Below are 25,058 nucleotides of genomic sequence, written 5' to 3'. Positions count from 1 at the left end.
GAAACCCTCTGTGTACCTTAGTTACCAGCGTGCTGATGCAGGGAGCTGGTAACTAAGGTACACATCGGGTTTCTAAGTGGCGCACGTCCCTTAGAAACCCGATATGTACCTTAGTTACCAGCTCCCTGCCTCAGCGCACTGGTAACTAAAGTACACAGCGACGCCGTGCGCTCGGCATCGCTGGTCCTGATCGCTGGTGAAGCTGTCTGTTTGACAGCTGACCAGCGATCATGTAGCAACTCACCAGCGATCCTGACACGTTGATACCGTTGTCGGGATCGCTGGTGAGTCGCTATGTGTGACGGGGCCCTTACGTCATGAATGTTTGAAGGTAATGTCTAATAACATTTTTGAAAGTGCATACTACACATGAAGGAAGCACTCCCATGTACATTTTTATCCTCTTAATATATTGCATTCATCATATTATATAGCACTGTATACTTACAATTGCTCATTTTGCTATTCTGCCCAGCTAATTCTTTTTTCTATTACTTTTATTACATCATGTGATTAATAACTAACTAGCTGAATACTTTTAAGCTCTATGTAAAATCAGGAGCTCAATTTTCTCTGCAAAAGTTATGAGTCACTGTAAAAGTCTATGGCAGGGGAGGTCACAGCTGGGTCAGTGTCACAGATTCAACATTGACTGTAGACAAGGAATGCTCTGGGATCTGGAGAGTGCTGGTGTTAGGCGCCGGGATTCTCCAGCTGCACGGGGTAGATCCCAAGCCTTGTCTGCTTCTGCAGTCTTCCATTCTGCTTCAGCTGCAGTGAGTGCTACTGAGCAAAGACATCGGTTCCAGCATCTTGCTCAGTATCGTGCTGTTCGCTTGGTTTCTGCTGGCATTCCAGCCAAGTCTATGGTAACCAGCAATAGGCAGCGGCAAACAGACCCTGTGGAGGCTAAGTCCAGAAATCACCCTACTGAGCATGCTTGTGATGTGGCGACGTCTCATTGGTGGTCGGTTGTCAGCTGCTCTGGTGATGAGCTTTGAGAAAGAACAGTGTTCTGTTCGAAACGCGCAGCCTGATCTCACACCATGTGAACTGCTGTATATTTTTTCATGTTGTTTTATCTACAGTAAATTGGAATTTTTTTGGAAGCTGGAAAATCTTTCTTTTTTCTCTTCATTATTATCCATGACGAATCCATGGCTTCCATGCTTCCCCACTCCATAGGCTATTAAGGTGACCTGTTTTTTTTTTCTTCTTTGGCTCTGGTGATGTGGCAGCTCCGGATTGGTCCACAAGCAAGGTCCTGTCTGACTGGTTCTCTGAGGCGCATGCCGGCACGCTATTGTCATATGTGTTTTGTGTGTAAGTGGATACACTACCACTCTGTGTGCACATGTGACGCTCCTAGTATGGTGATTGAATGTCTAGGCAGTCAGTGTAAGGTGGGAACTCCTGCTTGGCTTAGAGTGTGACTTCGGTCGTGTGGGCGGTTAGCACAGCTGAGTGTAAGAGCAAGCACAACAATCAGCCTAGACATCCCTGGGGGGTAGCGATAGGGACCCCCACTAGCGTCATTGTTGCTCAACTCCTGTGATTTCTAACAGGGTATAGCTTTAAGTGCCTACTTGTACAGTACCACTCTGTGGAGTAACAGAGCTAGGTATTCTGTGTTCAGTTCACATTGAGAGATCTTTAATTCAGTGTGTTCGAGGTGCTTTGTCACAGCCTTGCTCTGCCATTGCTCACTAGCTGCGGTTTCCGATCTCTGCATGGTGGACCCCAGGTTGCAATCACACATAATCATAATTTATGTTTGATGTGATCCGCCAACCCTAGCAGCTGGACTGCCATTATTTTGAGGGACAGTCCAGTCATCAATCTGATCCTGGGACGTGCTGGGTCGTACTTTCTTGAATATTCACACTGAAGAATCATTCTGAGGGCAGCAAAACCATGATGGAATATATATGGTAACAAGTACACATGTCACAGAAGAAAACTAAAATCCTTACAGGCATTTCCAGAGAAGGGAGAAGAGCTGATAATTCAATCAAGTGAAGTAGGCCTTTACATCAAACAAATGGGTAAGGGAGAAAAACTATTTAAAACAAGGGAAATAGGGAGAGAGATAATGCATTACCCTTTTTTGAGGCAGAGGCCCCCTGCAGTGGACAGGTAATTAAACAGGAATAGCTGATCTTGGAAAAGGACCACCAGGTGGAATATGCTTTCCCAGGCATAGGGCTCTCTTTCATAAAGCATAGATAGCAGACAAATATTGTGATTTGTATTAATCTGATAGTTATGGAATATAGATTTTTGACATCATAGCAAAGGGACAAATGTAACACATTAATTCACATCAACGTGGGATCAGAAGAATTTCTCCAACTTAATAGTTCTTTAGATGATGCGAACCAGGTCATATTTACTCTCCATGTTAAGGTAAAATCACTTTAGAAAATATGACATCAGTATCTAATGCTTGGGACCTTCAGAGATGAAGATATCTTGTAACTTGGTAAAAGAAAAGAGAATTCTCCACTGTAGATATCTTGTTGTAAAGCTGCAGATTTATTAGTTATTTTATCGTAAAAGCAGTAACACCGGAATACCATTGTCTGCCCTAGGAAGCAAACCAACGCATTTCAACAGTTATTTCTTAATCATGGTCACTTTTTACCTGTTTGAAAAACGTCCCAGACCAGTGCAGCTCCTGGCAGAGATCAACAACCAGACAAGGTGTTACAAGTAATGGAAAGTTGACTTCACCTCTATTCCCTCTTCTCATTATTAAGTTTGTAACTTGGGGATTTCATGAAAGAGCTGAGAATATCCTACAAACAGCTCCCACATGAGGTCATCAAGGGGACTTAACATAGGTCTAATGAAAATCAGATACTGGCCTGAGTCTTTGTCATTCTAGGAAGACATAGTTCATTGTGTGAGTGTCAATTTTCTAAATCAGGAGTACTTCCCTCCACTTAACTCTGAGCCAATTTGGTACCAGGTTTAGTGGGTTAATTTCCTTACCCCTTTTTATGTTATGTAATTGGTTATATCTTATTGTTTTGTTCCCTTTATGTATCATTTTTTATAAATACTGCTTATCTTTCTGGATTAAACATAAAGTAAGTTTAATAGCTCTGTTCCTCTTGCTCTGTAAACCACATCCCTGAAGCCAAACGCTACCTGTAACGTGTCCAATAGGCATGTATGTAGTTATATTTCTTATTGCGGAGCTGGCAGTGACTATACCAGAGACTGTGCACATATTCCATGAGTTGGAATAGGAGGTGGGCATATCATATACTCATTGTTAGTTCCCTAATAACCAGCCTAGTAGTGGAAGCAACAGTGGTCTCGTCCTTCTCAAGTCAGATAATCACTTAATTGTCCTGACAATTGGAAGCAGGGAAGTTGCATTTCCATGATAACTGGTGGCAGAGGTGGGATCTGTGAAACCTCTCCTGTGCCGTCTGTGTCAACTGTGACAAAGTGGTAACCGTGGTGGGTTCAGTGTGACCCCCAGCCATGAAAAAACACATATAGAAGAAACTAAAATATGAGTTAAACTTTAGATTACTAAAAGTATCTATTTTTTTCTCTGATAACATCTTTACACCCTCATTCTCTACAGCAGCTTAATCAGGTATCACCTTGAATGATGTCTCGTGAACTTATATGTCTCATCAAGAATTAATTTATGGAATCACTAACCTTTAGGAACTGTTTGGGACCATCAGTTAGCTTTAGTTGAGGTAGTGTTGGTACATGGCTCCATACAGTGGTGAGTCCTATTTCACAACTGTTCTAAGTCAGAATATAGCAAGAACTATTCAACTAAGTAAAAATAAAATTGTCTGACGTTCAAGTAATAATAGACTATCTGGAAAATTCCTAAAACCTTGAAGTTATCCTCAAGTGCAGTCATGAAACCCGTCAGAGAATTATAGTATCTCTGCGTCAGAGATATTATGGATGTTTGTCCTGGCCCCACGTTGGGCGCCAACTGTTAAGGTTGTCCCACTAGTGTGAGACCCTTCTTAATTGTCTGTGGCCAAATTATATGTGACAGCATGTGCATGCACAGAAGAAATATACCAGACAATGTGCTGTGTCTAAAATGCATTTCTCCTCTTTATGGCAGGAAGATACAGTGGGTTTTTAAAGAGAAAAAGGTGCCTGCCAAATTATTACCTCATGCTCACTCCCAGATGTAAGAACAATTGTGTCCATGTATACCAAAAGTAGCTGTGTTGGAATGCATTGGCAGATATAGCTTAAGCGCCACATCATCATTCTAGTTCAAGATATACTAAAAAGCATCCATATTGGATGTAAGTGTTCATGATTCAAATGTAGCATATATGCATACAGATATATATTTTGGATATTTTCATAACTAAATATTGATTTCATATCCTTAACAGTTCATTCGAGCTACCAGTTCAGAAATCTCAAATTGAATGCAGCTCAAATAACAACCCTCACAAGATTCACAGACATCAAGTTGCAGACACATTTTAATATCAACAGTCCTGAAGAGATTTTCAGAATAAGACTGTCACGGGAATACTGAGACAGAAAAGGGTCAGAAGACCACAGCTTCTGGTTACACAAACTTCTGCACTTATTGCAACTGCTTCACCAGCCCATTAAACTGAGCAGTTTTTCTTGCTGTCACAGCAAGGATTAATCAGTTCTTACATCTTGGAGCTCCCCATCCTAAATTGTTTCAGCTGTTCTGTATTGGCCACTCCCCTCTGGGATATACGCTCACCACTCGCACTTGGGAGTTGCCAGTGATAGTTCTACTTCCTGGTTTGGTGGTGAAGGAGAAAGTTCACTGTTTGGAGTTGGCGACTGAAGATTTTTTCTAGAGATTGCTTGGTGAGTTGCTTTGCATTTTTTTCCTTATCCTCTCACATTTGGTTACCCCTTGCTATGTCTCCTCTGTTTCCCACTTTGTTGTTTTGTGAGTGTACAGGGTGGGCCATTTACATGAATACACCAAAATAAAATGGGAATGGTTGGTGATATCAACTTCCTGTTTGTGGCACATTAGTTTATTGGAGGGGGGAACTTTTCAAGATGGGTGGAGACCATGACGGCCATTTTGGATCCAACTTTATTTTTTCCAATGGGGAGAGGGTCATGTGACACATTAAACTTATTGATAATTTCACAAGAAGAACAATGGTGTGCTTGGTTTTAACATAACTTTATTCTTTCATGAGTTATTTACAAGTTTATGACCACTTATAAAATGTGTTCCAAGTGCTGCCCATTGTGTTGGATTGTCAATGCGACCCTCTTCTCCCACTCTTGACACACTGATAGCAACACCGCAGAAGGAATGCTAGCACAGGCTTGCAGTATCCATTGTTTCAGATGCTGTTTGTGATTGACTAAAAACAATAGGGTCCGCACACCTTTAGTATAAAATTAATGTAGTGATGCACAAATACGCAACGTGGCCAATATGTAAACATATAAGTAGATGATGCATCAGTACACTGCGATTGATTAATACATGAACTTCAATATTGCAGTACATGTGAACATCATAAGGTACTTAGCGTTTTTTGATCAAAGAGCACAAAAGCCATCCAACCAAGTCAAGCTGTAACTTAATATGGATAGTCCTTTTCATTAATGTTCTACGTCTCCATGTTCCAAACCATGCCTCATCTGAATGGGGAAGTGTAATGCAGTGTGGAAATGAAGACGCACGTCCAAGGCTGTAAAGGAAAGTCTAAAATCTTTATAAATTTACATTTGTTAAATAAAGAGATACATTTTTCAATTGGTAAAAAACTTTTAAAAATGAATTAACAGGTGTATTTTAGAATCTTGCTAATTATCTTTTCCTGTCAGTCTAGGGTTACATGACCGTTTCAACTTCTTAAGAGAAAAATGATCCAGTTATCCTAATCAGACTCTGATCATAGTTTGATTTGAGGTTGATCAGAGTGGTATCCAATTTTCTCGGAGGAGGAGAGAAAGTAAAAAATTTCTCCACCGTCTTCATTTTGTCTGTCCATGAAAATCGGGCTGCACTTGGATGTCAGATTTTTCTTTATATACTCATAGACTCAAATGGCAAAGTGCTATCCGATTTTCAGAGGCAAGTTGTGCTTGCAGCAATTTTTTCCTTAGACAACTTGGTTTGAGAAATAAATCGGACATGTGCACAACCTTATAGAATAACACAGATACAAGTGTGACTTGTCAAAACCACGTATAGCACTCGTCCTATTCAAATGCGTGCTCAAGCCCTTAGTAGCATTCATACATAAATAGGATAGTAATATTAAAATAATTAATCAAGGGTGTTGTTCCATAACTACTTTTATCACTCATGCCCAGGATGGATTGCTAGGGGACTGGCTCCTGAGACCTACATTGATCAAAACAAAAAAAGACCCAAAGTCCTCAGTTTGAAAGGAGACGTATTGAGCATGTGCAAGCACCACTCTTATAAACAGCGAGGAGAGCAGTAATTGCACATGCTTGCTTGAACAGGGAAGAGGGAAATCCCGCCTGGATTACTGCAACGCTCTATTAATTGGCCTCCCCGTTACTCGACTACCGCCTCTCCAGTCCATACTTAATGCAGCAGACAGGGTCATCCATCTGGCTAATCGGTACTCGAACACATCCGCTCTTCACCGGTCCTTACATTGGCTGACCATTCATTACAGAATCCAATTCAAAGTACTTGTTCTCACCCACAAAGCTCTCCACAGTGCAGCACCCCCCTACATCTCCTTCCTCATTTATGTCTATCAGCCTAACCGACCGCTGCGCTCTGCAAATGACTTTCGACTAACCTCTACACTAATCCGTACCTCCCACTCCCGTCTCCAAGATTTCTCCCGCGCTGTGCCAATCCTCTGGAATGCTCTACCCCAAGAAATTAGGACTATCCACAATTTGCATAGTTTCAGGCGTTCCCTCAAGACACTTTTGTTCAGAGCGGCCTACCACGTTCACTAATCACAGTCATTCTATGTGTAAGTGTGCGTGTGTAGCCTATTCACTATCTCCATCCATCCCTCACTCCCTCAAGATGGCCGGACCATCATTGTAAATACACCATTGTAAATACACCCCTGTACTATGTATCTCCCCCACCTCATTGTAGATTGTAAGCTCTGACGAGCAGGGGCGGCTTAATTTGCTTTAATTATTGTATTGTTAACGTTGTTACTTATGACTTGTGTTTGGAACTGTTGAACTGTAAAGCGCTGCGGATTATGTTGGCGCTATATAAATAAAGTTTATAAATAAAGATTATTATTAACCTTGTCTCCATAACCGTTGGGGCTCCTTTGAATAGATGACCTATGCATGGCTCCTATATCTGACACCTTTTTACAGAGATACTCTCCACTAGGAAGTAATCTCCAAATTACAGCACAGTATGCTATCAGGTTTTTTAATGACATGGTACTGACAGTAAAATACACATTTTGACCTTATATTAAATGGAAGACATAGGGAGAAATAGCAGAGCACTAGAGGAGCTCTAGAGGTTGTACGAGTGTTAAGCTATATAAGACCATATCTATAATTCAAGAATACAAAGTGCTGAATGCAAAGAAAAACAAATGAGTTCCCTTCTGTCGACATCAATATTGCTTCACATTGAAATTATACTAAGAAAAACTTTACCTACCGAGGCACATAAACGAAATATACAAGAACACATAGCCAGAATTTTCCTGGTGTTGTAAAGCATATTACAGCAAAAATCTGAAAAGTAAGAACAATTTATGTGTACCAAACCTATTCATATCCCAAATGTAGCTGAATTATTCATCTGAAAAGAAACACATGTACATACGCATTTATAAAATGAGACCGGTTTAGACTTTTATCAAGAACAATCAGTTGGATGGTATTCAGAACATCAATCTACTTTCCTTATATTCAAGGCGTATCTGTCAGATGCCACCTTCGGCAACCCTTACAGAATGAAATCCACAAAAGCGTGTGTCATATTACACAATTGACAACTGTTTCCTCTGATGCCTGCTATGCCAACAGACTATAGCAATATCTTTCATCGTGTTGTCCTACTTATTGGATGCTAAATGGTTTTTACATTGATATTTTAAATGTTATTTTGTCTCTCAGAAAAACCTTTTTGTACACACACACAATTATATTGGAATTGAAACACCAAAAAAGTAATTATCAAACACATAGAATCAATAGACACGTCATTAATATGCAAATGGTTGAAAAATGGAAACAAAATTTTCAAAACATTTCAATTTACTCAGAATCGAGCATGAGTGACACGTACTACCGAAATACTCGCACTTTCACATCTCAATTACTAACAATGAGGTTATTATGGGTTGTCTGAGGAATGTCCTGTCACTTTGGAAGCACTTTGGTATGAAAATCATCAAGATCCACTGCTGACAGAAACTTTTGCCATGGTAGTAAATTCAGGCCACACAAGCTGCTCACAGTAGCATGAGCAATATGCAGCCTGGCTTTATCATGTTGAAAAATGAGTTCTGGATATTGATGAGCGTGTATACTCATTGCTCGGGTTTTCCCGCGCATGCCCGGGTGTCCTCCGAGTATTTTGGTGTGCTCAGAGATTTAGTTTTCGTCATCTCAGCTGCATGGTTTGCGGCTGCTGGACATCCTGAATACATGAGAGGAATGCCTGTTTGTCACGGAATCTCCACATGTATTCAGGCTGGCCAGCAGTCGCAAATCATACAGCTGAGGTGACGAAAACTAAATCTCCGGGCACACTAAAATACTCGGACAACACCCGAGCATGCTCGGGAAAACCTGAGCAACGAGTATTCTCGCTTTTCACTAGTTCTGGAACATCTCAGAGAAATGGCCATTCCATGAATAAAATAAAGTAACACGAGCTGTCAGTAATGAAAATTATTGGAATGAAGACTAGAGGGGTCCAGTTACCATAGATTATACCACCCCACATCATAATCCCGGGAGGAGGAACAGGGTGAAATTCCATTTTCATGGCTTTCACCACAAGATTTTGTTATATCCTAAGAATGGTGCATAATGATCTACAGTAGCGACCAAAAAGTTTTGCATTTTGTTTAAAAGTGTAATTACTTATGTCTGGTTGTTGTGGTGTCATTTTCCTGGTGATGAATTGAAAGTGCATGAAGTTATCATCATGCAAGACCTTAATTTTTACTAGAATGCTTTAGGAATACACACATGGTCAAAATTGTTGGTATCCCTCGTTTAATGACAGAAAAACCCACAATGGTCACAGAAAACTTGAATCTGACAAAAGTAATATTAAATAAAAAAAAAATCTATGAAAATGAACAAATGAAAGTCAGACATTGCTTCTCAACCATGCTTCCACAGAATTTAAAAAAAACAAAAAAAAACTTATGACATAGGCCTGGACAGAAATGATGGTATCCATAACTTAATATTTTGTTGCACAACCTTTTGAGGCAATCACCTCACTCAAATGATTCCTGAACCGAACCTGTCAATGAGTCTTCTGCACCTCTCGACAGGTATTTTGGCCCACTCCTCAAGAGCAAACTGCTCCAGTTCTCTCGTGTTTGAAGGTTGCCTTTTCCAGATGGCATTTTTCAGCTCTTTCCAAAGATGCTCAATAGGATTTAGGTCAGGGCTCATAGAAGGCTACTTCAGAATATTACAATGTTTTCCTCTTAGCCATTCTTGGGTGTTTTTAAGCTATGTTTTTTGGGTCATTATCTGGTTGCAAGACCCATGACCTGTGACTGAGACCAAGCTTTCTGACACTGGGCAGCACATTTCTCTCTAGAATCACTTGATAGTCTTGAGATTTCAGTGTACCCTACACAGATTCTAGACACCCTGTTCCAGATGCAGCAAAGCAACCCCAGAACATAACAGAACCTCCTACATGTTTCATAGTAGGGACAGTGTCCTTTTTTTGATATGCTTCATTTTTTCATCTGTGAACTTAGAGCTGATGTGCCTTGCCAAAAGTTCCATTTTTGTCTCATCTGTCCATAGGACATTCTCCCACAATGGTGTCCTCACTGGTCATCTCCCAAGAAGTCCACTTTGGCTCATACAATGACAGATGGTGTGATCTGACACTTGTTCCTTGAGCTTGAAGTTCGCCTTTAATCTGTTTAAAAGTTTTTCTGGGCTCTTTTGTTACCATTCGCATTATCCCTCTCTCTGATTTGTCATCAATTTTCCTCCTGCGGCAACGTCCAGGGAGGTTGGCTACAGTCCCATGGAGCTTAAATTTCATAATCATAGTGTATATGCAGCTGTAGTCACAGGAACATCGAGCTGCTTGGCAATGGTCTTATAACGTTTACCGTTAACATGTTTGTCTATAATTTTCTTTCTAATCTCCTGAGACAACACTTTCCTTCGCTTCCTCTGGTCCATGTTGAGTGTGATACACACCATGTCACCAAACAGCACAGTGTATCTGTAGCCCTCTATACAGGCCACTCACTGATTCCAAGATTGTGGATACCTGTGATGCTAATTAGTGGACACACCTTGAATTAACATGTCCCTTTTGTCACAATATTTTCAGGGGTACCATCATTTCTGCTCAAGCCTATTTCATGAGTTTTATTTTTTTTTTTCTGTGAAACATGATTGAAAAGCAATGTCGAACTTTCATTTGTTCATGGTCTTAGATTTTTTATTTATTCGTACTTTTGTCAGATTCAAGTTATTTCTGTGACCATTGTGGGTTTTTTGTCATTAAAACGAGGGGTACCAACAATTTTGACCACGTGTGTAGGTCAAAAGAGGTAAGAACCATAAGATGTTCAGTTTTGGAAAATTTCAGTTTTAGATACAGTGAGGATCTGATGGTAAAGACAAATGACATATAATCACTGCAATCTTTTAGTTTGTTAGTAGTGCGATGGTCAGAAAAAAATATGTATCATTGGATGTCATCAGCATTGAGATGGTACAAAAGTGAATATTGCTGATACTTTGTCAAGTTGGGGTGCTGTATAAATAAAATAGGGGGGTACATAAAATTAAACCCTGAAGAACTCTGAATGTAAGAGAAAATGAAAAGCCAGTAAAAGATAGAGTATAACATTGGTTAGAGAGGTAGGAGGAGATCCCACATCGAATGGAATCCTTGAGAAACCTAGAGTTAAGCACAGTGAGTGAGTAGTGACTATTAGATTTAACAGTTGGTAGATCATAAGAAACTTTCACAAATGCAGTTTTGATGCAATGTAAATAATAGAAAGCAGATTGTAAAGAGTCAAGAAGATATTTATTTGAAAGATAATGGATTGATAAGATGGAAGTGAACCAGGTACTCCAGGAGATTAGATATGAAGGGAAGATTAGAGCCAGGTATGCAAGTCTGGTGTTATGATCGCATGTAAGAAAGAAAGAAAGAAAGAAACAAACAAACAAACAAACAAACAAACAAACAAAGAAAGAAAGAAAGAAAGAAAGAAAGAGAAAGACGTTGGATCAGAAAAAAAGAGAGAGGTTAAACATTTTAGTTAGATGGGTAGTGGTGGCCAGAGAGAGGGACTGGTGGAGGTGTGAGGGAATAGGGTCACTGTTGCATGTAGAAGTGCAAAAAGGAGCCTAGTAAACTCTTCTGTGACTGGATTAAAAGTGGAAAGTGTACTTGATGGATTGCAGAAGGAATGATATTCCTTATAAATAATAAGTTGCCAGATGGTCAGCTCTGAGATTGGTGATAGGAGCCTGTATTTCAGGATGGAGGATGGAGTGTCAATGAGCCATTTTGGATTATTGGATAGTGAGATGATGAGGGTGGTGAAGTAGACTTGCTTGACAAGGTGAAGTTGAAAAGCAGACTTCTATGTTTCAAGCTTATGTTTTGAGCATAAAATGGAAGAAGTCTTCTGACAAGTATGATTTTCTCCACATATATTTGGCACACCTCCAGCACTGCTGGAGAAACCATGTTACTGGTATATGTCAGGTTTTCTGCAGTCTATGTTAATATGTTCTATGAATAGTGGGTGCTGCATTATCCAGGGCACTTTTTAGTGTCTTATGATAATGTTTCAAAGTTAAGTTCTTAACAACATTGACGACATGTTCAGGGTCACTGCCCCCCCCCAAAGAAAATATTTGAATGCAATCAAATATCTCATTGATGGTAATGCATGATGGCAACGGTATACATCTACCTGTAGTGTTCAGCATTGGAAGAAACATTAAACTTGAACAAAGCTCAACTCAATTTACTGAAATGTTGCCCCAAACTTACCAGGAATCTCTAACATTCTTCACTGATACCTGCAGTCACTCATTGTTGTACCACCCTCCAGCACTTCAGTGAGTTATCTACATTCTGCTATAGCTAAGTATTAAAATTTTGAATTATCAGTCCAAAGCACTTGTTGCCAAGTTTCTGCACCTCAGTTCATATGATTTCATGCATAGTTCAATCGCTTGGCATTGTTTTCATGTCGAAGGTATGGCTTATTCTATGAAGACAACTTGTTGGTGCTTCTTCAAAAGAAATGGAATATCACATCTTAAAACCCCAGTCTAATTTGAAATCTTTGTCTGGAAGATACCTTGAAGATACAGTATAATTACCTTGTGTCTTGTTGCTGTGATTATTCTTCATATGAAACTGTCTTCCATAATCTCACATTTGTAGCAGAGTTTGGCTGTTCTTCATCCAAGTTTAAGTTTCCAAGTCCCAGACCGTGGGCGGGGGGTCGGGGACCTGAGGGATCGGTTCGGGTCGCATGGGATCAGTGGGCGCACAAGGCCGTAACATGTTACGGTGCACAACACGAGTGAGAGGTGCGTCGTTTCCGTCGGATTGTATTTCATAGACAGGCCCGTCGAGGCTTATCCGGCGCAACACTCGGTACGGGTGCTCCTCCCACCGTGGTTCTAACTTGTTTTGGGCGCATTGATCTAGTACAAGTACCCGATCCCCAGTTTGGAAGTCAATTGGTGGGGCAATGCTCCCCCCAGGTGTTCTAGATCCTGGAGCTTTGCATTGACGATTCCGTGGAGGGTCTGCAGCCGATGCCGGTGGTTTCGGACCCACGAGGATATTCTGGTTCAGGGATGGGGTTCCTCCGGGTTTAATTCCACTTCCGTGATTCCTTTGCCTTCCTGTCCGAACAGCAATGAGTAGGGGGTGTAACCAGTCACCCGTTGCACCCGGTTATTATATACCCACACCAGCTCAGGTATGTATTCGGGCCAGTGGGCCTTTCAGTCACTCCAGGGTACGCAGCATTTGGATTAGTGTCCGATTGAATCGTTTGCAGGCTCCGTTTCCCTGCGGGTGGTATGGTGTAGTCTGAGACTTACCGATACCATAGAGATGATGTAGTTCTTCCACGACTCTTCCTAGGAAGCATGCTCCTTGGTCCGAATGTATTCGTTGCGGGCAGCCGTACACTTGGATAAAGTTTTTACAAATCGCATAGGTGGTCGACTCCGCTGTCTGGTCTCGGATGGGGGTGACCATGGCAAACTTGTTGAAATGATCCACCATAACAAGACAATGTTCATACCCCTGGTAGGCAGGACCTATGGTCAGATAATCCACTGTGAGGAGCTTGAGGGGAGCTGATGCTACAATTGTCTGCACCGGGGCTCGTTGCGCGGGAGGTTTAGCGAGCTCGCATGGGCGGCAGGTTCGGCAAACTTCTTCCACAGCAGCATGCAAGCGTGGATAGTACACTATCTGATGCAACCATTGCAAAGTCTTTTGGACGCCAAAGTGAGCCCCCTTTTTGTGGGCTTCCTGAGCCAGTTGGCTGAGATGGGTTCCGGGCACGATCACCTGCCATATTGTAGCAGACGTTGATCGTGACACGGCTTTCCGATATAAAAGTCCATTCTTGATGACTAGTTTCTCCCACTGGCGCTACATCAGCAACATGTCCTCGGTCAAAGCCTGTCTCTGTGAGCTAGTGGGAAATTTGCTGGTGGCCATCCATCGGCGCAGGAGTCCAATTTCTCCATCTTCCTGTTGCTGCTGGATCCACTTGTCGCGTGGCTGTTCCAACATTCCCCCTAAGGGTCCCGGATGAGGCGCTTCTTGCGCTTTGGCTGTTAGCGCTGTGGTGGTGAGGGCGAACGCCGTCTCTTCTTCCAATTCGTCGTCTCCATTCCTCCCTGGAGTGGTGTGTTGGATTCTGGAGAGTGCGTCAGCGTGCACGTTTTCAGCCCCTCTTTTGTAAATGATCTTGTAGTTGAACTTGACCATCCGAGCCACCCACCGCTGCTCCAGGGCCCCCAGTTTGGTATTCTCCTAATGGGCTAGTGGGTTGTTGTCAGTCCGCACCACCACCTCGGAGCCCGCCAGGTACTCTGCGAACTGCTCAGTCATTGCCCACACTACCGCAAGGAGCTCGAGCTTAAAGGAACTGTAATTGTCCGGGTTGCGCTCGGAGTCATGCAGCGACCGGCTATCATGGGCGATCACTTTCTCTCGGCCGCCCTGCACCTGTGACAACACAGCTCCCAGTCCCTGGAGTCTCCCGTCGGTATGCAGGATGAACGGCTGCGAGAAATTCGCATACGCCAATACTGGGGCTTCCGAGAGTGCCGCTTTGAGATCTTGAAACGCATCCTCTTGCGGTTGCTGCCACTGGACCTTCCGCCCATTCGCCCCGGCTGGAGTCCCCTTCAGCAGGTCCTGCAGGGCTCGGGCTCGGTGTGCAAAATTCTTCAAGAACCGTGGGTAGTAGCCGGCCAGCCCCAGGAAGGCCCTCACGTCTTTCACCCTCTCGGGGGTAGGCCACCCCAGGATGGCAGCAACCTTTTCCAGGGATGGTCTGACACCCTCTGCCGAGACGGTATGCCCCAGATATTCGATCTGGGTGCAGAACAGGTGGCATTTCTGGGGCTTTACCTTCAACCCGTACTTTTGCAGCCGGCCGAACACCTGCCCCAACCGCCGCAGGTGGTCCTCGAATGTGGCGGAATAGATGATGATATCTTCCTGGTATATCAACGTGACTTCAAAGTTGAGGTCTCCCAGACACCGCTCCATCAACTGCTGGAAGGTTTCCGGGACGTTGGCCAGCCCGAAATGGCGTCCGATTAAACTCGAACAGTCCCATGGGAAGGATAAATGCCGTCTTGGCTCAGTCTTCATCCGACATCGGCACCTGCCAGTACCAACTGGCCAGGTCTAGAGTTGAGTTGAGAAGTACGTCGCGTTCCCCAAGGCGGACAGAGACTCTTCTATGCGGCGCAGTGGATACGAGTCCTTGATGGTGCAGGTGTTCAACTTTCGGTAATCCACACAAACTCAGAGTGCCATCTTTTTTGCGAACCAGTACAATGGGGGCCGCCCAGGGGCTCTGGTTTTCTCACATGACCCCCTTCTGAAGCATTTGAGCTAAAAGGGTTTTCACTTCCTGGTATAGCTGCGGTGGTATTTGCCAATATCGCTCCCTGGATGGAGGCCGCTCCTGCCATGGGGATCCCATGCATGATGGCCATGGTAATCCGAAGTCATCCTCATGACTGGCGAAGGCACTGTGATATTGTCCAAGAAGTGTCTCTACCTAGAGAAGTTGGGCTGGCACTAGGCCGGAAAGTTCGGCCCGCATTCTCTCCAGGGTGGCTCGACCTTTCTCCTGGGTCAAGGATACGGCAGCCTGTAGGGTTCGTACCGTTACTGCCCAAGGATCTTCGGGCTGCACCTTCAACTGGACCGCGGGGTCCGGCAGCATCTCCTCCAAAGGCCTTACTAGTTTGGCCATTTCGGCCTGGGGCTTCAAGATGATATCTTGGTCTTCCAGGTTGACACAATGCACCAGGACGGTCCCTTCCCACACCGTGGCCAGGGAGTGGGATACCAGTATGCCAGGGTGCAGGCGCTCTGAGTAGCATGGTTCCACCTGCACCTCCACTCCCTCCAGTGGCATTGGGGCGCAGATCGGCAGGGCCACCACAGTCTGCCCTGGAGGAAGCACTAGCAGGGGAGCCACCGGTGCGATGACTTTGCCCAACCCCTCACCCTCCTGGCACTCCTGGAGCACTCGCGCCTCCCGCACCAACCGCTGGAAGACCTGCCCTTGGGCCGTGCGAGAACCCCACTGGCTCAGGGTCTCCTGCGTGGGATCGTTGAGGAGTAGATTGTCGAACTCCCGTAGTATGTTCATGCCCAAGATACAGTAACTGGATGATGGTCGTTAGTTTCTCCTTGGATTAGGACCACTCCCTGGTGGCCGAGGGATTTACCACACAGCGTCATCTGGAGCCACACCAATCCGGCGACAGGTACCGGCAGTTGATTCGCGGCTACTAGTCGTATCATGGGCCCCCACTGGGGCCTTGCCGCTTCCGGGAAATGCTGCCGGAAGTGGGTTGCAGGCATGGTCATTACTTGCGACCCTGTATCCACTAGGCACCGTACAACACGACCCTGGACTTCGGCCCACACTATTGGGCACTTAGCGACCAGATCTTCGGGACTTCCACCACCCCTTGTTGTGGCTTCCGGCTCCGAGCGGCGTCCCCATGCCTGGAGCCCTCTAGTTTAATGTCCGCCAGGGTGGGTATCTCCCACGCCGCGGACACTCTCGTGCGAAGTGGCCCAGTTCTCCACACTCATAACACCGGGGCGATGAGGCCCAGCCACTCCGGGTATTGCGAGGCCCCCAGGGCCCGGGATTGTAGCCAAGCCGGCCGGGCGCGGGCTCCGTTCTCTTCTTCACTTCGGCCAGCTCGCCCCGGATATTCTTCAGGTCTTGTCTCATTTCCTCAATCCACTGATGCTCTCCGACAACGTTTACAGACGCCTACATGCTCCGGGCCTTCCCCACGGGAACCATTGTCCCCTGCTCCTACTCTTGTACCCGGGCCTGACTCCCCACCTCAGAGAAAGCTATGCATGGGTTCACTCGGATCTGCTCCCTCAACGCCTGCTTAATTAACGGATCCCGGAGTCCAGTCACTAACAGGTCACGCAGGGTAATGTCGATGGGTCATACCCCTACTCCGTCCTAAAGCTCTATGGCTGTGTATAACTCCTGGAGAGCGTTCATATGCTGAGTGATGGTCTTTTCCTCCCCCTACATCCGACTGAACAACCGGGTCCTCAACTCTCCCACGTTTGTTGGATCCCCGTGGGTTTCTTCCAGAATCTGCAAGACCCTGGCAAAGGTGTTACTGTGTCCCAGGGGTCTCAACATCACTGACTTTCGGGCTTCCCTATCTAGCGCCATGAGGGCCACCTCAGCCTCTTAATCGGGGGGTCATCGAATGCATGCGGAAGAGGCCCCGCATGCGCTCTGTCCATCTCCACAGCAGTGTATTGGAGCCAGAAAACCGGGGCAAGTTACTTAGCATAGCCCCCAGAGAGATGCTGGAGCGGGGGCCCCCCCATTATTGGCAGCACCTGCAGCCCCACTCTGGTCCGGCACACCGCCGTCTGCGCTCAGAGACTGCATCCTGCCGACTACGCCAAATGTGGTACTAGCAGGTGCGCATGACGCAGTGACGAGGCGCGAGACGGTTTAGTGCTTTTAGTAATAACATTTATAGGCTTAGAGGTAACTGTCCTCAGTCGTAGCCTGACCTACCAAAGGGGTAACAAGAGTTGCCCTCGCAGGGGCTCAATACAAGCAAACACAAACAGAGTAGAACACGACTACGTCTGGCGAAAGCCGGTCACTATAGGGCCGCGGTATGGCAGACTAAGGGTCCTTAACTATATGGTCAACTTAGCCGTCCTGACGTCCCTCGGCGTTCTGGACGGTGGTTTTTTGGCGTAGCAGCCGCTGGGCCCAACTGCTGAAGAGTTAACGTAGTCTTCAGGCGTTCCGACGCTTCCGTGACACTGGGGCACCACAGGCCCCGGAGTCCTTGGACAGTTGGGCCGCAGCCCCCTGACTGGGGCAAGCGGCAGCGATGCGGGTTGGCGATTGGCAGGCCACCTGTGCAGCTAACAGCTGCGACGGGGAATCCGCAGCGAGCAACGGCCCAGCCCTTGCCGCAGACCGGAGCAGGACAGTGGTGGCTGCCGACAGCACTGGACTTGCCATGGCCACGGGTGAGAGCAGGGCGGCTGCGGGTGGTGGGAAACAGGCCACAGCTGCTGGCTGGAGCGAGTCGGCAATGGCCGCGAGCGACCGCGGGTAGGCCACAGCTGCGGGCTGGGGTGAGGCGGCAGCAGCTGCGGGTTGAAGTGGGGCAGAGGCTCTCAGATGGTCGTCTGGGCGCCGTACCTCTGTTGTCCTAGGTGAACGTCTCTCCTGGCTCTGGTAAGTTGATTTGGCTCTCAGTCGCTCCCACGGTCTCCTGCTGCTTCTGTCCTGGTCTGCTGACTCACCATGACTAGCGTTCCCCGCACCTTTTATACTGGCTCCTCCCCCAGCCCATCTGTCCATCTCAATGGTCCGTCCCTGAACTCTGTCCCCCGGAAACAGTTTCCCCCGGAACCCAGGTGACGATCCCCTTGGTTCCGGCCCGGACACTCGGCAGGGGCCCTTCTTCCCATACCTATTTGGTAGTATTTGTTACTCATCCATTTGATTAAAATCATACAAAAACCTGACTTTATGCAAATGTAGTTAAAGGGAACCTGTCAGCTGTTTTGGCTGCTATAAGATGAGGCCACTGACTTTCAGGGCTTATCTATAGCATTTTACAATGCTGTAGATAAGCCCCCAGTCCGACCTGCAAGGTAAGCAAAATAACTTTTACTATACTCACCCTGGGGACGGTCCGCTCCGATGGGTGTCACAGGTCTGGGTCTGGCACCTCCCATCTTCTTGCAACGCCACCCCCCTGCTTGCTTCATTGCTCCCCAGCATCGCTCTCCTCCACAGGCATACTGATCTGCCCTGTTGAGAGCAGAGCAAATTCCTGCAGTTCTCAGGCGCTGGGTCTATCTGACCTTTCCCAGTGCCTGTGCAATGCAGTACTTTGCTCTGCCCTCAAAAGGGCAGATAAGTACACCTGCGCATGAGTACGATGCTGGGGACTATAAAGCAAGTAGGAGGGAGGCAGCACAAGAAAATGGGAGGTGTCGGACCTGTGACACCCTTCGGACCGGACTGTCCCCCTGGGTGAGTATAATAAAAGTTATTTTGCTTATCTTGCAGGTCAGACTGGGGGCTTATCTACAGCGTTATAGAATGCTGTAGATAAGCCCTGAAAGGCAGTGACTGCATCAACAGCTGACAGGTTCCCTTTAAAAGAACTGATGCTATTTTGGAGGCAAAGAGTGGATGGTCACACTAAATATTGATCTTAGATTTCTCTTTCACTTTCATTTTGTTAACTGATATAAAAAAAAAACTATTTACACTTGTATTTTTTTTTTAAAGCATTCTAAGTTTGCAACATTTTTTCCATGCATACCTAAAACTATTGCACCACACTGTATATCATAGAAGTTAGAAATGAGCGGATTGTGCAAAATTTTAATTCACCTGTCTGCACATTTATTCCCGGGATATTTGATTTGCTGAGATCTCTATGAATTAATTGTCACTTATTACACTTTTTTGGAATTTTCAGCCAGCTGGCACTGCACAAGACTTTCTGGTATCATGGCACCTGGGAAGGTTCTGAGCAGGTGTGGGAGGTTAGCAACGCATCTGTGCAAAGAGGACTGAAGATTCCAACACGAGTTTAGGGGGTTTGGAGGTTGTGGTGATGACCGGACAGGTGGAGGTAAGTAGCAATGAGTCAGAGAGGCAAGTGGTGATGAAAGTATAAGGCTGGGTTCACACGTAGTGGAACTATCGTGGAAATTACCTTGACAATTCTGGAATTCCATTCCGCGGGAAAATCGCATATTAAATTCTCACGATTTTCCCACGGAAAAACTAGCGTTTTGCAAGCGTAATTAGCTTGCAGAATGCTAGCGTTTTCCAAGCGATCTGTAGTATCACTTGGAGAACTGATTGACAGGTTGGTCACACTCGTCAAACATAGTGTTTGACGAGTGTGACCAACTTTTTACTATTGAGGCCGCCTATGCGGCCTCAATAGTAAAAGATCTAATGTTAAAAATAATAAAAATAAAAAAAATCCGGTAATATTCACCTTCCGGCATCCCGCGCAGCATCCCCAGGCCTCCGCGATGCTCCGACAGGTCCGTTCCCAGTGATACATTGCGGCAATGACCTTTGATGTCGAGATCTCGCGAGATCGCTACATGATCGTGAGACGCGTCATCAGCAAAGGCATCGCAATGCATTACTGGGAATGGGAGCTGCCGCGTGTATCGCTGAAGCTTGGTGACGCTGCGCGGGACGTCGGAAGGTGAATACAACCCGATTTTTTTATTTTAATTCTATTTTTTACAGGGATATGGTACCCAGAGCCCGGAGGACAGTCTCCTCCCGACCGTGGGTACCATCCGCAAATGTTCTGCTTACTTTTCGCATGGTGGGCACAGCCACATGCGGAAAGTAAGCAGAACAATGCAACCCTATGGGTGCGGGTTCGCCGCGATTCCGCAAAATAATGAGCATGCTGCGTATTTTACCATGAAGCGATTCCGGTGCGGAAAAATCCGCAGCATTAGCACAGCATTGCAGAATCCCAAAGGATTGCATGGGATGCTGTTTTTTTCCACGACGTGTGAACGCAGCTTAAGGATTTTTAATTTTTTAAAAATGTTTGATGGCACATTATAGTTCAGAAAAATGGTGTACAGTGGCTGCCATTTAGCTGAATCCGTAATGATGATAATTACAAAAAACTACACATTTTGGTGAATGCATATTTTTGTAAAATTCAAGCAAAAATCAGATGCACACAAATTAACGTGCTCTTCTATAGAAGTACAATATATTTTATATTGTTTTATTTTTTTTTTATCTTTTTATTCATCTTCCATTGGCACTTGAAAACTGGCATTCTTCAATACTATTTTCCACACATTATTATTAGGAAAGAGACCCCTTCCAATATTCTTTAATCTGGCTCCGGGAACTCAGTTTTGTCAATTATGGAAAGGACAAGGAGTTTGCGAAAACCTTTGCTAAGTTACAAACACTATTGATGACTATAGTGCTCTTGTTTATTTCTTTTAGGCTGATCAAATCATGGATTCTGATTTGTGACACAGCTTAATTTCTACTCATTTTAACCGGAAAAATAAAAAAATGTAGCCTATCAATGCAAAATGAGTAAAGCTTTATCAGAGGCTTAATCCGAGAGTAACATCTACTTAATCATCTCCTGTATGGCTGGCACAGCGCAATAAAACGTCTTATCATTACTATAGTAGCAATTTCTTTTTTCAACTTTTGTGTCTTATTTTGAATAGATGAAAAAGTGTAGATTTAAATAGCTGTAACACGCACAGTAACTCCAAGTGGGAAAAAAGACCATAAAGACATCCCAGGTAGAAAATGTAGAAAATGTCATATCATTTACTGTATATTTATAAAGTACTTTCCTAAGGCATATGTTTTTTTTCTATGTTTATTGAGATTTTTAACAGGTACCCTAACAATACACTGATACTGGTGAATATTCCCTTTAAGAAGAACCTTCTAATTTATGTAGTGAAACAGATACACATAGAAGAATACCTCGTATGACTTGAGATGAGTGATCCCGAACTGTAAAGTTTGGAGTTCATAGCGGAAACCTAGTGCCCGATGCTGGTCTCCGAACACGGACTTCTCCTGGATGTCCGTTTTACAATTCATGAGTCCTGAGAAGAGAGAGCATGAAGGAGAATTTTTTCATCTCCAAAATTAGGGTCTCCATTGATTTCAATGGGGTTCAGGTTCAAGTTCAGATACAGTTCTTTTACCCAAACCAAACTTTGGAATAAAGTTTTGTCGGGTACCAGAACCCGAACTTCCATGGGTCTGCTCATCTTAATGTATGACGAAACCTATTTTAAATTTAGGAGGAATTTAGGAGGAACACAATGTAAAATATGCAAAGAAATTGTAATTATTTATTATGTTTTTGTTTTAAAATGTCTAAAAACAGAATCTTTAGGACAGATAATATAATAATAATATAATAATACTAAATTTTATTTTTATAGCGCCGACATATTCCGCAGCACTTTACATTTCAGAGGGGATTTGTACAGACAATAGACATTACAGCATAACAATAATCACATACAGTAGATCATAACAAATACCAAGAGGAATGAGGGCCCTGCTCACAAGCTTACAGTCTATGAGGAAAGAGGTAGACACGAAAGGTGGGTGGTAACAGTTGCCCTGATTGTATGGACCAGCCATAATGTTAAGTGTGTGACAGTACAGACACAGAGGGCTAATGGATGCATAAAGCATGTGGGAACATGATGGGGGAAATCTGGTTATGGTAAAACTTTTGGCTGTGCCACACAGGGATAGATTAGGTTAATGTGTTGAGGCGATAGGCCAGTCTGAATAAATGTGTTTTCAGGGCACGCTTAAAATTGTGGGGATTGGGGACTAATCGTATTGACCTGGGAAGTGCGTTCCAAAGAATTGGCGCGGCACGTGTAAAGTCTTGGAGACGGGAGTGGGAGGTTCTGACTATTGAGGATACTAACCTCAGGTCATCAGCAGAATGGAGGGCGCGGGTAGGGTGGTATACTGAAACAAGGGAGGAGATGTAGGGTGGTGCTGAGCCATGGAGGGCTTTGTGGGTGAGGGTAATAAGTTTATACTGAATTCTGGAGTGGATGGGTAGCCAGTGTAATGACTGGCACAAGGTAGAGGCATCGGTGTAACGATTGGTGAGGAATATGATCCTGGCTGCAGCATTCAAGACAGATTGGAGAGGGGAGAGTTTGGTAAGAGGGAGACCGATTAGAAGAGAGTTACAATAGTCGAGACGAGAATGAATAAGAGAAACAGTAAGAGTTTTTGCAGAGTCAAAAGTAAGAAAAGGTCGAATTCTAGAAATGTTTGTGCAGATGACAAGAGCGAGCCAGTGATCGAATGTGGGGGGCAAAGGAAAGCTCGGAATCAAGTATGACCCCAAGACAGCGGGCCTGTTGCTGGGGAGTAATAGTGGAGCCACCCACAGAAATAGCAATGTCGGGTATAGGTACATTAGTAGAGGGAGGAAACACCAGGAGTTCAGTTTTTGACAGGTTCACTTTCAGATATAGTGAGGACATGATATTAGACACAGCGTTTAGACAATCGCCGGTGTTTTTCTAGAAAGGCTGGCGTGATGTCAGGAGAAGAAGCGTATAATTGGGTGTCATCAGCATAGAGATGGTACTGGAACCCAAATCTACAGATAACCTTTAACCCCTTCACGACCCATGACGCATACATAGGCGTCATGAAAAGTCGTGCCCAACGACCCATAACGCCTACGTAGTCGTCATGCTATAAATCGCCCTCCTGCGGGTCGGGGGACCGGGGTCACTGAAAGGTCACCCGACCTGCACAAAGAGGACACTCTAGAGTTAATCCCAGGGGGTTTGGTTTAGCCCCCACGTGCCTACGATCGCTCTGATTGGCTGTTAAAAGTGAAACAGCCAATCAGAGCGATTTGTAATATTTCACCAATGAAATTTAGTGAAATATTACAATCCAGCAATGGCCGACATAGCTGCAATAGCATTGGACATGGCTGGACACCGACACCCGACCCCCCCACACCGACTGGCGGGGCTGATCGTCCCCCGCCACTGATGGATGGTGGCGATTGGTTGCCGCCATCATCTGCCCCCCTCCCCTTCCTATCGCTCCCCCCACGGTACCTCCGATGTCCTGATGTGGCTCCCGGTGTCCCACCATCCGGATCATGGGCGCCGCCATCTTGCAAAATGGCCAAGATGGCGGCGCCCATGAATTTGCCGGCTGCCAATTCATTTTTCATTTTGATCACAGTGATCAAAATGAAAAAAAAAAAGTAAATACACCCCCCGTTTATCACCCCCATAGCCAGGCACAAACAATAAAATAAAAAAAATTATTTTTTTTCCATTTAGGGCTAGGGTCAGAAATAGGGCTAGAGTTAGAAATAGGGCTAGAGTTAGAAATAGGGCTAGGGTTAGAAATAGGGCTAGGGTTAGAATTAGGGTTAGGGCTGGAATTAGGGTTAGGGCTGGAATTAGGTTTAAGATTAGGATTAGGGGTGGGTTGGGATTAGCGTTAGGCTTGTGGTTAAGGTTAGAGTTGGGTTAGGGTTAGTGGTGTGTTGGGGTTAGAGCTGGAGTTGGAATTGAGGGGTTTTGACTGTTTAGGCACATCACGGGGTCTCCGAACGCGACAAGGCACCACGATTTATTCCAGCCAATTATGAGTTCAAAAAGTCAAACAGCGCTCCCTCCATTCCGAGCCCCGACGTGTGCCCAAACAGTGGTTTACCCCCACATATGGGGTATCAGCGTACTCAGGAAAAATTGCAGAACAACTTTGAGGGTCTAATTTATCCTGTTTCCTTGGGAAAATAAAATATCGGGGGCTAAAAAAATGATTTTTGTGAAAAAAAATGATTTTTTTATTTTCATGGCTCTGCGTTATAAACTTCTGTGAAGCACTTGAGGGTTCAAAGTGCTCACAACACAGCTAGATAAGTTCCTTGAGGGGTCTAGTTTCCAAAATGGGGTCACTTGTGGAGGGTTTTCACTGTTTAGGCACATTAGAGGCTCTACAAACGTAACATGACGCCCGCAGACCATTCCATCAAGTTGGTATTTCAAAACGTCACCACTTCCCTTCCGAGCCCCGACGTGTGCCCAAACAGTGGTCCCCCCACATATGGGGTACCAGCGTACTCAGGACAAACTGGACAACAACTTTTGGGGTCGAATTTATCCTGTTACCCTTGTGAAAATAAAAAATTGCAGGCTAAAAAAACATTTTTTGAGGAAATTTTTTTTTTTATTTTCACGGCTCTGCGTTATACACTTCTGTAAAGCACCAGGGGGTTCAAAATGCTCACTATGCATCTAGATAAGTTCCTTAGGGGGTCTAGTTTCCAAAATGGGTTCATTTGTGGGGAAGCTCCAAAGTGGTAAAGTGTAGGCACACAGGGGGTCTCCAAACATGACATGATGTCCGCTAACGATTGGAGCTAATTTTCCATTCAAAAAATCAAATGGTGCTCCTTCCCTTCTGAGCCCTGCCGTGCACCCAAACAGTGGTTTCCCCCAACATATGGGGTACAGC

Source organism: Dendrobates tinctorius, unplaced genomic scaffold, assembly GCF_039654945.1.
Source record: "Dendrobates tinctorius isolate UK_male_01 unplaced genomic scaffold, ASM3965494v1 ptg000049l, whole genome shotgun sequence".
Taxonomy (NCBI): domain Eukaryota; kingdom Metazoa; phylum Chordata; class Amphibia; order Anura; family Dendrobatidae; genus Dendrobates; species Dendrobates tinctorius.
The sequence above is the reverse complement of the archived record's forward strand: the minus strand, read 5'-3'. Positions refer to the sequence as shown.